Here is a 15,520-nt window from a genome sequence, read left to right on the forward strand (position 1 = left end):
GACTAGTTTATGTTCCGATTGTTGAACTATCCCCCACGTTACTACATTTCGGGATTTTCGCTTTTCTATTTTTCAATTGGGCACCTCCACGCTTCCTTTTAGATATTGGATCCGGTTCAGAGTGTTTAGCCACCACTGTCGAAGTAGAGCTACATGCAGACCGTGTTTGCAATCTCGGTATTGGTGGTCCAGAATACTCATGGTTTTGTGAAGAAACATGCAGAGCAGCTGGTGTGGCATCCATGCAGGTAAAAGTACTAGGCAGACCTCCAGTAACTTGGGGTTGCTGGCTACCATCACCTGTATTGCCTGGGGAAGCAATATCTAAAGTTAGTTGTTGCTTTGGCGAGGGCGCATCAGCCAGCCTGCCCATGGACGACCGTTTATCAAAGGCGGGATCCAAAGATAGCCTCCGTTCGGTCATTTGTATTTCATGGGCCAATACGGAAGATGCCCTAGTTAGGAACTGGTCCAATGTGCTCACAATCGACCTACCAGGTATGGACTTCCTGCCCTTCCCCGCTCTGGAGGTTGTCATTGCTTGAAGGGGATGCAAAGTAGCTACTCCACTGATAAATTACAAATAAATAAAAAGTAGCAAAAGACAGACTGGTGGTCCAGCATACGAGTACTAACCTTCGTATGTAGGTCGCATTGATGATGTTAGGGGGGGCCCCGTCCTGTCCTCATCCATGCTCAAATGGGCCTGCCCTTGGCCCGGGCTTCGCCCGGCGCCAGTCCACGCGCATTCCGCGAAGCGGATAGTGTAGTTACTTAAATAGCCACTTCCGATGGGAGGAGCATGATCAGGGCAGCAGGCGTGGTCCCTCTGGCTTGTGGGACCTTGAGTCCCGATCCAAAACAAGAACAGCAGTCCGCCCCGCTACTGGCACTCTGAGCGATGCGTCTCCTGCGAAGCGGGAGGTGCGAGCAGTTCTTCTAGCTCCCAGCACAGGTGAGGGTGGTCAGGGCAGCAGGCGTGGCCCCTCGGGCTTATGGGACCTTGCGTCCCGATCCAAAACAAGAACAGCAGTCCGCCTGCTACTGGCACTCTGAGCGATCCGTCTCCCACGAAGCGGGAGGCGCGAGCAGTTTTTCTAGCTCCCAGCACAGGTGAGGGTGGTCAGGGCAGCAGGCGTGGCCCCTTGGGCTTGTGGGACCTTGAGTCCCGATCCAAAACAAGAACAGCAGTCCGCCCGCTACTGGCACTCTGAGCGATGCGTCTCCCACGAAGCGGGAGGCGCGAGCAGTTCTTCTAGCTCCCAGCACATGTGAGGGTGGTCAGGGCAGCAGGCGTGGCCCCTCGGGCTTGTGGGACCTTGAGTCCCGATCCAAAACAAGAACATCTGTCCGCCCCGCTAATGACACTCTGAGCGATTCATATAATCTTTTATATCATCCTTTTACTATGTTAATGGATATAATATATAAATCATTATTATTCTTTATTACATCTTCATGTATTTATGTAGGATGTACGTTAGTACAACGCGATCTTTTAGATCGCGGTACTTTACAACGCTGCCATTACAGCGCAAGTCATTACAACGACTTGCGTTAGTGTGCGTGGATTGTGGAATATTATAATTTTATATTCGAACATCAGCCCACGTAACAGTAGGGAAGGTGTTGGAATATAAAAGTACAATATTCCTTATACAACAGCGCCATCCAGCGCAAGTCGTAGTAACGACTTGTGTTGTAATGGCATCGTTGTAAAGGCAACGCGGTGTAAACACCACGTTGTAAACGATGTTTCCCATTTATGTATTAACAAATAACTGTGTATATGAAGTATTGTTTTTATGATCATATTAATCTTTTCAATAAACCTTTTCTTGAACTTAAAAATGAAAACTGTTGCTAAAATGTAATGTACGCTGCATGTGTTTTAGAACTTCAAACTTTATACTAAAACTATGATAAGGAAGGCTAAACGCAAGTGAATAAAAAATAAATAAAGTGTTTATAACATCCCTGGAATAACTTCTAAACAAAACCATCAATTTGCATAATCTTTCTTATCATAACTTCATGACACATTTACAGAACAGACAAATATACCAGAGACTATCATTTAATGGAATCATAGTACATATTTTGTTGCATGTACAGTAACACATGTTTCTCAAAAGGGTCTTGGCATTGGAAGACACAAGATTATGACACCAGTACCTCAGTAACAGGACATGGAGGCCAGGACTGACTTCAAGTCTGTTGAAGGTGCCAGGCAGGTCCAGTTTAAACTAGGCAGCTGTCCTCTTCCAGGAAAGTAAGCTTCTTGCTCCTTTTGTGTTCCTGTAGCTTAACTGAAGGTTAGCCAACTGACCTTTGGATTCCATTTCTTAGTCCTTTGTACAAGTGGCAGCAGGTTCTGTCCTTAATGTTTTTTCTCACATGTCTCAACAGCAGGTGCAGTCCTTCTGTCTTCCACAGGTCCAGTAGTGATCTGAAGAGGGTGTCCAGGAGTGTCACATGTATACCTTGTACTAGACTATGAGTGCAATGTAACTGGGGGCTGTGGCTGATACTTACCCCACCAGGACCCGCGCCAGCACCCTACCGCTCTCCCCCGCCGCCGCAGCTGTCCAAACGCGGCCGCTGAGAAGGGGGAGCGAGCGGGCAGGCAAACGGACTACATTTCCCGGCGTCCCTAGCTGGGAGGACGAGACGCCCACAGCTGCGCCAGTTTCCCGTGCCTGGAGGCGCATTTAAACACGGCGCCTCTGCTGAGGAGCGGGGGACCACTGTAACTGGGGGCTGTGGCTGATACTTACCCCACCAGGACCCGCGCCAGCACCCTACCGCTCTCCCCCGCCGCCGCAGCTGTCCAAACGTGGCCGCTGAGAAGGGGGAGCGAGCAGGCAAACGGACTACATTTCCCGGCGTCCCTAGCTGGGAGGACGAGACGCCCACAGCTGCGCCAGTTTCCCGCGCCCGGAGGCGCATTTAGACACGGCGCCCCTCCCGCATCGCGGGACGCGCGCGGGCGGCGTCGGGCTGAGCCCGGGCAGAGGGCAGGCCGTCTGAGGCCGCCAGGGGCTGGAGGAGGCTGGGCTGGGCCACTCCCCTTGGCTGTAATTTGGAGTAAGTGCCCCCACCATATTATTTACGTATGTAGGACAACGATAAGTTATCTGAGCATTGTGTGGCTAATTACCTTTTCAAGCACTATTGTTTCCTGCACTTGGGCCCTAGATCCTTACATAGCTGGCAACTATGGCTAAACAAACCTCTCTAATGGATAACTATTTGGTCAAAGTTGTTAGTAAGATCAACAGTGACAGAAGAAAATCCTTAGGTCAAGGCAATTTACCTGACCCACCACCGGATTTATCACCGGTTCCCACCTCTGAGGATAACACTTCCCCCATTCCTCCCACTGTGACACTCGAGCATAAGGACACCAGTTGTAACATCAGAAATACCCCCGTTGAGGTGTTAGATGACTCTATCCCTGTGGAAGACCAAACTGATAACCTTGATGGTACTCCACAACCCTGCACAAGGGCTACACGTTCAATGAGAGCATGCAGGAAATTAACTACCAAGCGGGGAGGCCTTATGACCAGGAGGAAAAGGGAATCTACACCCAAGAAAAATGTATGTGATAAAGGGACTTTAACAAAAGACAATTGTGTTACTATCAATGCTGACCAATTTGATTCGCTGGTGGGTTGTATGGATGGTAAACTGAATTCGATTGTTGAACTGCTACTTGCCAAAATCGTTGCCCTTTCAGCGGAAGTAGCTAGATGTGTATACAGCCAAGATAGTTAACATTGGGCCGGCTAGTAAGGATGCCCCCAGCTTTCAACCTGTCCCAAAGCCAGCTAAGGGGGGACCTTGCCCAACGAGCAATGCCTCATCTGGTCCCAGCAAAGTCAGTTTGCAGGTTCCACCTGCCTTGCCAAGTACGAGTATGCTACCAACATGCCTCCCAGAGGGGGTAGGGCTGGCACCACCTGCGACGGCTGCGGCCGCAGCTGTGGGGTCTGTAGTGGGACCTACTCGCAAAAATACTTTACCAACACCTAAGACAGGTGGGGCAATGCAATTACCAGCAGCTGCTGACTCTGTAGGGGCTTCTGCTGGTAATAATCGCTCGGTAGATCTCCCACCCGAGTGTGTACCATATGTAGTGGTTTTAACTAATGTTCCCCCCATAGCACCTAGCCAGGCCAGGCCTTATCTCCCCAAGAACCGCGGGACTCGTTAAAGAATAAAACGGTCTCCTGGCTACATAGTCATTGTGGGTTTCCAGTTAATTTTTCGGATCAAATTCTATCTACTAGAAGGGTTAACTGGATCGGCAATACTAGAAAGAACTGTAGGGGAGATTGTGTGATTGTCAATTTTAAATACCCCCAGCATGTTGCGACCGTCCTATTAAGAGCTGCTGCTATCACACAGTATGAGACCGATGTAACTGCACGTCCTCTGGGCTATTTTTATAACCATCTCAACACGATTCTATCTGTTACTTGCAGAGATAGGGCATCCGTCCCTAACTCGGTATCTAATAGTGAGAGACGTTTTCAACTTACCCCCAATTTTGTACCCAATAGTGAGAGATTTTCTCAACCAACTCCTAATTTTGTACCTAATGGCGATAGATTTTCCATTCCTACCCCTAACTTTATACCCACTGGTGATATATTTTTTGCATCTTACCCGAACTTTGTACCCATTGGTGACAGATTATTTCAACCTACCCATGGGATGGCCTTCAAAGTCCCGGTCCAGAACAGGTATCAACCCCTAAGCTCCCTGGACCAGAATGATTGACTTCACAAGGGACCTGGGCTCTGGAGGGAGGTCACCGGGGATGTTAATCCGAATAATCCTAGGGAAGATAAAGTGGTCGCTGAGAGCCAACATACTAGCGATGTCTTGAGAAATACGAGTAGTGGGTCATCGGTGACCTGTGTGACTGAGATCTACGAGGACCAAGAGAAGAAAGTAGGTAGTCACATGGGGAGGTTTGAGAATGAGCATAGTAGTAAAGGTAACTACTGTAAGAATGCACTTGGCATTCAAAATAGTGACTGTACCATGGGGATTACCATTGTTAGTTGGAATATCGCCTGTTGGGCTTCTAAAGTACATAAATTGGAGTGGGAGGGCATTGTTAGGTCTTATGACATCCTTTGCCTACAGGAGACATGGTGTGTTGTTAAACCTAGTTTTGAAGGGTACACATGGTATAGTCTTGAAGCAACCGAATCAAGGCATGGCAGAGCAAAGGGAGGACTACTTTTTCTAATTTCAGTAGATTTAAAGCTGATAATTATTAAACATCTGCTAGTCGAACCCCACTCACAAATTCTTTGGGTACGTGCACAGGACGGAACTAATGTCCTTTTAATAAATTTTCAGAACAATATTTTTAACAATCTACGGCACAAAGTAATTGAGGAGTTACACTGTGCCCTCATGAAGTTGACATTTGAGGCAAAATGCACTTTTACTTATATTTGGTTAGGGGATTTTAACTTAACTGTTTGTAGTTTGTCCTCCTCTAGGGCATGTGGGATTCAAACCAATAGTGGGGAGAGCATGTTGCATTTCCCTCATCATGCCTATGGGGAGGCTATTAACAACATTATGGCTTCCTATGATCTAGAGCTAGTGAGTACTGACCAGGGGGGTAGTGAGAGTTCAATTCCAACCTTTACTGGGCGGAATAGCGGATCTACTATCGACCATATTATGGTTTCATCTAGCTTGGTACCTCACTGTCTGACCAAGATAAAGGATGCCTCCGCCCTGAGCGATCACAATTATATTACAATGCATATTACTACGTGGAAGTGTAGAGTAGAACTGCCTATAAGAATTCTGAATGACATTGAGCCACATAGGGCTAATAGGACTAGGCTCAGGTGGAAAGGGGAAAAAGCAGCCATTGTGGAACCAATAATTGTAAATAAATGCCTGGTGGACATTGATATTATCCTGACTCCAGGATGTCCGCCTGATTCTGTCATGACTCACTTTCTTAACATTAACAACGTTATTAATAACATCTTCACAGGGACTAAATCGGGCAGAAGCGGAAAGGGGATCGGATGGTTTGAGCATACCTACACGACCCTTCTCTCGCAACTTAAACACGCTTTAGCCCTTGCCCCAAGAGATATGAATAGAGTTAGACTTCTACAAATTGAATATAAAAAGGCGCTATTTAAAAGGAAGAAGGAACTGCAGCAGGAAGCCTGGGATAACATATCCAAGGCAGTCGAAACCGCTGATAGTCGCCTGTTTTGGTCCACCGTTAACTCCCCTTTCCTACAAGATGATAAAAACCCACAGCTCTCCTCTAACGTTGGCAGCGAGGATTGGGTGAAGCCCTTTTCTGCAATTTTCCAGGATAATACCCAGGCATCCGTAGAGCCAAGGTTTTGGCCTGTGGTGCCTTTAGATATCGCCCTGAAGGAAGTGGAAAGTAGTATTGAAAGCAGTAAGGGTGGTAAGGTCCTGGGGCCTGATGGAGTACCAATTGATGTGTTTAGGGCTCAACCAAAGCTTTGGGGGACAATACTTACTTTGGCACTCAACGCGGCAGCAACCACCTTGATCCCACCTTCTTGGGGTGATTCCATCATTGTCCCCATTTACAAAAAGGGGGATAAGGCATCAGCCTGTAATTACCGACCGATTAGTCTGCTCGACTCCTCGGTTAAAATCATGAGTCGAGTATTGCTGCATAGATTGGAAGAGTGGGCGGATGAGAATGGGATTCTTGCCAATTCTCAATACGGATTCAGGAAGGGACGAGGAACCTTAGACCAGTGCCTGAATCTAGAATTATTGATTGGCAAGTACACTAGAGCTAAGCCCGGTAATATTTATCTTTGCTTTGCTGATCTTAGCAGTGCTTTTGACCTAGTAAACCATTCTCTCCTGTGGTCAGTTTTGCTTGATATGGGTGCCCCTAAAGAAATTATCTTTTTCCTGGCTAGATTGTATAGTAAGATGCAAACATGTGTCCGCTATGGGGTTAGAGGGGAGTGCACCCCTAATTTTAATATCAAACGTGGAATTAGGCAGGGGTGTGTTCTTGCCCCCCTGTTGTTCACTCTTTTTATTAATGAGGTTGAATCTGCCTTGAAAACTGTTAAAGCTGATGCTCCACAGGTTGCTGGGAATTGTGTTCCAGTTCTGCTCTATGCAGATGACGCGGTGCTCCTGTCCCGAACACCTGTCGGCCTGCAGCGCTTGATGGACAGGTTTACCGATTTTATCGGGAGTAGGAGACTGCTGATTAATAAAAACAAAACCCACACTATGACATGCGGTACAAAAACGGGGAACAATCGCGCCTTTTTTATAGAAGGGGTAAAAGTGCAGCATGTCAATAGTTTTTGCTACCTGGGGGTTACCTTTTCCAGTGATGGCAGTTGGGGGCAAGAATTAACCAATGTTAGGAGCAAAATGAGTAAAAGCGCCTATGGCATTTTCAAATTTGCCTCCAAGCTGGGGGATAGGCGAATCAAAGATATGACGGAGATCTATAAGGCACGTAGTGTATCTATTGCCCTATATGGGGCGGGTCTCTGGGGCAACTGCAATATTGAGTGTTTGCAGAGGGAGGAAAATAATTTCCTAAAGAAATTACTGTGCCTCCCCAAATCTGCTGCAACCGAGTTGATTCACAAAGAGGTAGGGCTTGCCTATTTGGGCGACCTTGCTTTACTTAGGCCTCTTCTACTCTATCGAGCAGTTTGGCTCAAGGAAGAGACCGAGTTTAATCAACTTGTAATTAGGGACTGCCTTGGTTTAGACAACTGTATGATGATACCATGGCTTAAATATGTTGTGGATTGCTATCAGAATATCTTTGATATTAACCTGTTTCTAGATCATTGTCCTCCCAGAGGTCTTACCAAGCAGGTCATAAAAAATTATTTTAAGTCATATAGAGTTCAAAAACGCCCAGGTATGATCAATTCTCTCGCTACTGTCAATCTTTATAATAAGTCTATTGTTACTGAGGGTTTCCAGATCTACCTGAGCGTGATAACTAGGCCTGCGCACAGATTTGTATTGTCTAGATTAAGGGCTGGAATTGCTCATGCATTGGTGGCCTTCCCACATCAAAAAAAGCACCCGGTTGGTCCTTGTCCCTGTGACGGGCACTCTAAACAAAGCACCTTGCACTTTATGCTCATTTGTTCGTTGTTCCAGAATGTAAGGATCACTTATCTAAAACCAATATTTCTTAAGTATGGTATTCTTACTGTGGAGGATGCAATGTGTTTACTATATAATATGGACTGCCCCTATATATGTTTTTATACTGCCAGTTTTATTTGTAAATCTATGGCTTTTAGGAAAAGTATGACTTTTTAGATATTATGATTAATTAACTGTATTTTAACTTGATGCATTTTGCTATGTGCTTTTATGGTCATTTACTGTTATGAACCGAATAAAGCTTCATGAAATGAAAAAAATGAGTGCAATGACTCTTGCCCCCTACCTACCCGAGCCAATAGGGAAAAAATTCCTAGGAGTATTCCTACCCACTTTTACAAGAGTTGTTATGTGCCCTATTGCAAACAATCCCATAGTACCACTCTCTACATAAAACCAAGATGGCAGAACCTTTCCTCTCTTGTGAAGAGCTCCTGTGCCTACCCTAGAGGTGTGTCCAGGGAAATGAGCAAACCCTCCTCTGGGGTCACTCGGAATCAGTTCCTGGGGCAGTTCCTCTCCACTGGGATTGGTGCCAGGCAGCTTAACACGGCAAAAGAGAGGAGGAAGGCACAGATATTAGAAACATTTTCATGTGGTAGGGTAGGCTTCTTTGAAGATAATTAGGTTCCTGGGCACTGCCCAGGTGGTCATTCTGTCAGAGGACAGAACATCTCCCCACACCCAAGGACTTTGTTTCTGCTCTAGAAGCAAGTTCACACTTCTTCGAGGAGCTATTCAGCTCCTGGGAGACAGTTGGGAGCTCATGGATATTTGCTTCTTTAGACTTATGGTAGGCAAAACGTAACTTTTTATAGTACCCTTTGTTAAATATTTAGTACAAATCCGACTTTACCAATGAATTGGATTTGTGATAAATATTTGAAAAAGCCCAATATTTAACTTTTCAGCTGGTTCCTACTCAGAGATAGCATAGTTTAATTTTAATATTAATTCAACAGCGAAAATAACTCTTGCAGTATTGTCACTGTAAGGATTTTTTACATGGAACTTCAACACTTCCTCCTTTTACATTTCATGCACTTTACATTATTGGACATAAAGGCTTACTTAGTGGTGACTAGGTAATATTTATGAGGAGTGTTTAGGCCTTTCAAATGGGGGGGGGGCAAGTTGACTTTGCAGTGTAAACATACACAGCTAGCTTACTGGTGGCAGGCCTGCAGCCATGTTTTGCATTGTCACCTCACTGGTGTCACAATATGTGCTGCAGTCCACTAGTATATAGCAAGAAACAATGGTATATGTGGGCAAAACATGGAAAGCTTATTAGCAGTTAATAATCATGGGAAAAGGTGTGCCGAAAGAGAAGTATCATAGAGCCCAAAAAATACAATACAATACTGTTAATGTCAAAATGGATGCAAAATCAAGAAAAAAAGTGCTTGGTGTCCCAAGACAACTTAGAACCTACATATCACAGTGACAAGTTGTGATATACAATAAGGTTTCAAAATTAACAAAAACGACCATTTGGTAGATATACAATAATTGTTCACAGCTTTCTTAAACAATGGTGAAGGCTGGGTAAAATGGCTAGTTTTATTTGTGTGTCAAAGGCGTTTCGACCCCACAATCAATACGGGTTCTCAGCAGGACCTAAGAATGAGGGATACCTGAAACTATAACAATATACTGTCAGAGTGGTAAAGTTTACACCAATACAGGAAGTGACTCAAAAGGGGGTATTGGATGGGGTTCATTACTGAAATGGGGCCCAGCTGGGCACCCTGTAAGTAAGAAGGGGTCTGGCAGTCTTTCTGGTGCGTATGGGTTACACACTTCCATATTTAGTGATAAAAAATGATCCGAAAATCAATTTTGTCACGTTTTTTTTTCCAAGATGAAGGATGACTTGTGTCGTTTTCATCCAAGGAAATGGGCTGCTGTAGTCAGCCATGCAGCGTGCTGTTAAGCATGCCGCGTTGCAGAGGACCCCACCAGTCTTCCTCCATCTGTCCAATGACATCAAAGAACGCTGTCCACTAGTGACATTTAACTTAGAGGCACTGAGTACCTTTTGTGCCATATACTAGGTATTTATAGGGAAGTAAAAACTTCAAAGTAGGAGTATAGCGAACTATGACATGTTTTGTGGGCCAGAGCACATGCACTAGAGCCTGGCTGGCAGAGTCCCAGTGCAAAATAGCCCCATCAGTCCAAAACAATGGAGGTGATCATGCAAAAAGAGGCACTTTCCCACACTGTTGCAGAGGCTTCATGGTCACCAATTCTGTTCCAACATCCCTTTTAACAATAGGCCTGAATACAGCAGCAACAGGCATAGTTATTTAGCTTAGACTGTACTCCAGGGTATGTGCAACAGGAGGCACTTTGATGGTGCACATAAGTATTGTGCATGTGTGTCATAGTCCTTAAAAACAGTTAAAAAGGTATGTTTGTCTATTTTCTTTAGTTCATATTGTTGCTTTTGATGCCAAACACTGAGTTTAATGCACTGAACAATCTGTGGTCACTAATTCTTTGATTAGTAAAATCACAGGCACGTGACCACAAAAACACATGCTGTAATGTACCAAAGGCACATGGTAAGTTGGAATGTCTTTCCAAATTGCAATGTACACTTTATGACAGGCTGCAGCTGGGAAGGAGAAGGGTCATAAAAAGGGTATCTGCCCATCTGTACCAATCAGATTGACATGCATGTGTATTTTGTGGCAGCAACTGCTGTAGTGAACCATTGATTGGTTTAATTAAATACTTTGACCAGAAGTACAGCTTACAGAAATGGGTCTGAGGACTGTCTCAAAGTACAATTTATCTGAGCAATTTTTATACAGTTTTGGCTGCCATAAAACATCAGGTGATCCTTGTTTGGTAAAATAATGCGGGCCTTGTCTGTGGAGTCATAAATAAACAATCTCTGCTACCAAATGCAGGTGGGACTCGACCTTGCGTGGGTACAATGTGGGTCAGTGGGTAATGTGTCCAGATGTCCGGCATGAGGGGCGCGTGATCACTGCATGTATTGTGTCAAAATTGGCTGCAATTCCCTAACTACATGTGGCATCTGATTTTATGGTGTTTTCAGTAATGTGTCCACCCCTTTGGCCTTGTGTGCTTTATTGGGACCAATTTCCTTGGAGCATTGTGGTGTTGCTGCTCTTATCTGGGGGATGGACCTGAGTTTTCTGTGTGCGTGTATGTTTTCCAGCTACGTTCCAGCATACTTGTAACCTGTCAATCAGTTACCACGGGCCTAGGTTGCACAGCTTACCTGATCACATATTTCTGAGTCAGGGTTGATAGAGAGTTTATGACTGGCAAATTTAATAATAGTGATGCCATTTCATTCGTGTATGCGAGTGTCCCATTAAAGGCATTGGCATCCTTTTTTTATCAATATCAACATTCTCCCCTCTATTTGACTTTTCAACTACATTATCTAACCCATACTTCTTGACAGTCACATTATTGGGGACATCCCGTTCTTCAGTTTTGACTAATACTATTTTCCTAGTTACTTGCATTCTACCTAATTTGAGGACTGTGTGTTTACAGTAGGAAACCTCCAATTGTGGAAAACACACAAAAACAATACAAATATCAAAACTGGGCAAGAGCGGCTTGCACAGTTCCGTCAGACACCGAGGGAGCCAGGCAAACCAGTTTAAATACCATGCCTGTTCAAGAACTATGGACAGATAAGGGGAAGGGGGAGAGGAAACTTCAACCCACAAAAACAGTTCCAACATCGTCCCTACATGAATACAAGGAGCCAGAAGAAGTAGGATTAGATGACAAGGCCCCAATTACAAATCTCTCACGTAGAATTCTATCACAGGATGAGGTCAATGTTTTAGAAAAGGGTTAGGATACGCCATTGCCTCTCCTGTGGATAGGTACAATCTAGAGAGAGATTTACAAAGTTTCTTTAAAAAAAATTAGATGAAATGCCTTCTTTGAAGGGAAAGAAAGATTACCGACAGATAAACAATCAGGCTTAAAACCTAAATCAACATGGACACCCCAAATAAACATTGTTAGTAAAGATAGAGGTTTTTGAACATGTGGTGGAAAAAAGCATAGATGATTTACTCAATAAGAAAATATGTCTCAATGCCCGCGAACGTTAGGCCCTTAAGACCTTAGAACAATGTCATAATCTTACAATTGAACCAGCCGATAAAGGTGGTAGCATTATTTTGATGGAGACTGAAGATTACAATAGAAGAATGCACATGCTCTTGAATAACAACAAACATTACCAAAGATCGAGCAGAGAAGAGTGGAATTCTCTGACTCGGAACATTAACAATTTATTACGTTTTGCCAAAGAGGATGGCATATTTGCAATGATGAATTTTACTTTTTGTGCAATACCAATCCCATTTTTCCTGCATTGTATTGTCTCCCAAAAGTGCATAAAATCATAGAGGATCACCCCATGAGACCCATTGTCTCTAGCATTTACTCCCGGACTGAGAATCTAAGTAAGTACGTTGATATTTATTTACAGCCTCTGGTAGTACAACAAAAAGAGTACATAAAAGACACCACTGCTATAATCCAGAAGACTGAACATTTGGATTAGAATCCCGAGATACAGTGCCTCGTGACCTTAGACATTGAGGCACTGTACACTAATATCCCTCAGGACAATACCATACGTATGATTGAGAACCTCCTTAACATCAAGGATGAAGATCTGTCCCCACATGCAACCTATATTGTTGAATGTGTGACTATTATATTAAAAAGTAATATCTTCCTATTTGAAAAAGATTTTAATAGACAGATCAAGGGGACCGGTATGGGAGCAACTTGTGCTCCCAGCCTGGCCCGTCTGTACGTGGCTCAGTTTGAGGAGAGACACATCTTCAATGTATCAGGGCCATTTTTTGAGGACATTTCCCACTGGTGCCGATACACTGCCAATGTGTTTTTATATGGACAGGCACTGGATAATCTCTGGCAGAGTTTATACAATAGATAAATCTTGGAGATGTCAATCTCAAATTCACTTCTAATGTGAACAAAGATGATTGTGAATTATTGGACATCAAAATTAAACATGTGGATGGGCTATTAAATGTAGACCTTTTCACAAAACCCACTGACCGGAACACCATTCTCCACTATAATAGTAATCATCCCATTTGTCAAAAGGACAACATTTTGTTTGGGCAATTTCTGCGTTTAAAACGCACTTGTACAAACATTAAAGATTGTGACAAACTGAAAAACTGATGAAAAAGTTTTTGAATAGAGGTTAACCTAAGAAGTTAGTTAAGCATGCATATAAAAGAGCCAAATATTTTAACAGGCACTCTTTTTTCAAGAGTAAGCCCAAGACAATGACCCTGGAAAATCCACCTTTAATTTTTGTTACTAACCACAGCACCATTAGTAACAAAATTAAAAACATTGTAAATAGAAATTGGCATCTGATCACTAACCAAAAGCAAGAGATCTTACCTAAACCTATGTTCTCTGTTAGACGCAACCGCACCATCAGGAATTGCCTGATGCATACCTACAGAGACACTAATGAGAATAAACAACCCTGTATACCTAATGCTCCCCGACCAACGGGGACATTTGCATGCAGTGGGTGCAATAATTGCAACAACATTATGAAAGGACCATCAATGGTCCACAACAGTGTCACCCACAAATTCAACAACTTCATGAATTGTCGTACTAAAAATTTGATATACTTTATCATGTGCCCATGTCTCCTAGGGTATGTTGGTGAGACCTCAAGAGAAATCAGGATAAGGATTAACCGCATGCGTGCGGGCGGAATTCCGCCCGTACGCTGGGTTTTTCGTAATCGCACTTTACGTGACGAGCTGGGCTCGTCATGAGCGTGCGAGGAGGCTACGCCATGACGAGCCCAGCTCGTCATGAGCGTCGAAGGGGTTAACAAGCATAAGTCAGCAAAAAGAGCAAATAAAAAAACTGCCCCATTAGTAGAACACTGGCTTAAAGAACAGCATAAAATTGAAGATCTGAAATGGTGTGGAATAGAAACTATTCACATGAACATTAGGGAAGGGGATCCAACCTTGAAAAGAAAGAAGCATGAACAATTCTATATGTCCCGTTTTAACACCCTTAGAAAAGGACTAAACAGCAAAGAAGACTGGGAGAGGCTTATTTAATTACTGTCTCCCTGCCAGTATTATGAGTGTAGTCTTTGTAGGAATTATGTTGTTTGAGCTCCATATTTATGCCCATTGCATGTATCTCTTACGCATGAAATGTGGCATCCATTGACAAGAAAGCTGGTATGGTTACTAGGGATTGTTCTGAATGGACAGGATCCCTTCTAATGTAGCCAACTCATCTATTGTTATCTGCCTTGAATACTGCAAAAGGATGGCGTTCTTGTCCATGATATTATAAACATCATGTTTGAAGGACCCGGTTTGTAAAAATGTAAACTAACCGCTTTATTACGATTACCCTATGGGACATGACATTGTTTTGATACATATATTTATTCTTTCTGATTCATAAGCCCTTTGAAGGAAACATAAATGCTTCGTTTTTCCGAATATACTTTTTCAATATACTTGGGAACAGACAAGGGCAACTCATTTTAAGAGGGCATTATGTATCCCTTTCCAAAATGGCCGCCATATTTACGGTCCGCCTTTGTGGATACCTATAGAGTCTATTAAAACGCGTGTTTTTGAATTCTCTTGAATATTTGAATTTTTTTTCCAAATATCACAAACTTATTGTGGATATGAGTTATAAGTTTTAAGGAAGTTGAAACATTTTATCACAATACTGGCGTTTTATCGATGTAATACACGCCACGTGACTTTCGGAAATTACGTATAAAAAGGAGTTCCGGGTCAAACACATATGTATATCCTGACCCAGAAACTGATCGTTGATTGCAAGGAGGCCATATCGATTTTACCAGGTGAGCATAAGGCCATGGCAGTCATGTTGCGATTTAGATAAAAGATTACATAGGTAGTGGCATTAAGATAACAGCAAGGATTTCTGCCAGTTTGATCGCATAAGAGAATAGCGATATTGTAGCCTACCCCTATATGTGGCTAATACGAATATCTGCTGCTATGTATTTAAGGCATATTAGCAGCATTCTCTCTTTTTGGTTTTAATCCCTGTTTGGGTTTAAACAAAACGTGTAGCTTATAAAAATCAGCTGAAAGATTGAGACTATAAGTAACAATCAGGTGTGAGATACTGAGAGCCACATGATAAAATCTAAATATATACACACAAAAGACGGGGCACTTAAAGGAAATACGGAATATCTAGCACATATATGCACACAGTTCTCTTGATTATTAAG

General features: G+C 43.4%; 1 protein-coding gene across 4 annotated transcripts in view; it reads right to left on the reverse strand.

Annotated features, from left to right (window-relative positions):
* Positions 1-15,520, reverse strand: part of LOC144763260 (uncharacterized) — a 133,578-nt gene that overhangs the window by 54,862 nt on the left and 63,196 nt on the right. The window contains exon 5 of one of the 4 annotated variants that reach the window (XR_013596200.1): positions 4,715-4,846. The exons of the other annotated variants lie outside the window; for them this stretch is intronic. The gene's annotated coding sequence lies outside the window, so the exon portion shown is untranslated. Of the gene's footprint in view, positions 1-4,714; positions 4,847-15,520 lie in introns of those variants that run through there. 4 annotated transcript variants of the gene reach the window in all.

The sequence above is a fragment of the Lissotriton helveticus genome, chromosome 6, assembly GCF_964261635.1.
Source record: "Lissotriton helveticus chromosome 6, aLisHel1.1, whole genome shotgun sequence".
In the NCBI taxonomy this organism is placed as follows: Eukaryota; Metazoa; Chordata; class Amphibia; order Caudata; family Salamandridae; genus Lissotriton; species Lissotriton helveticus.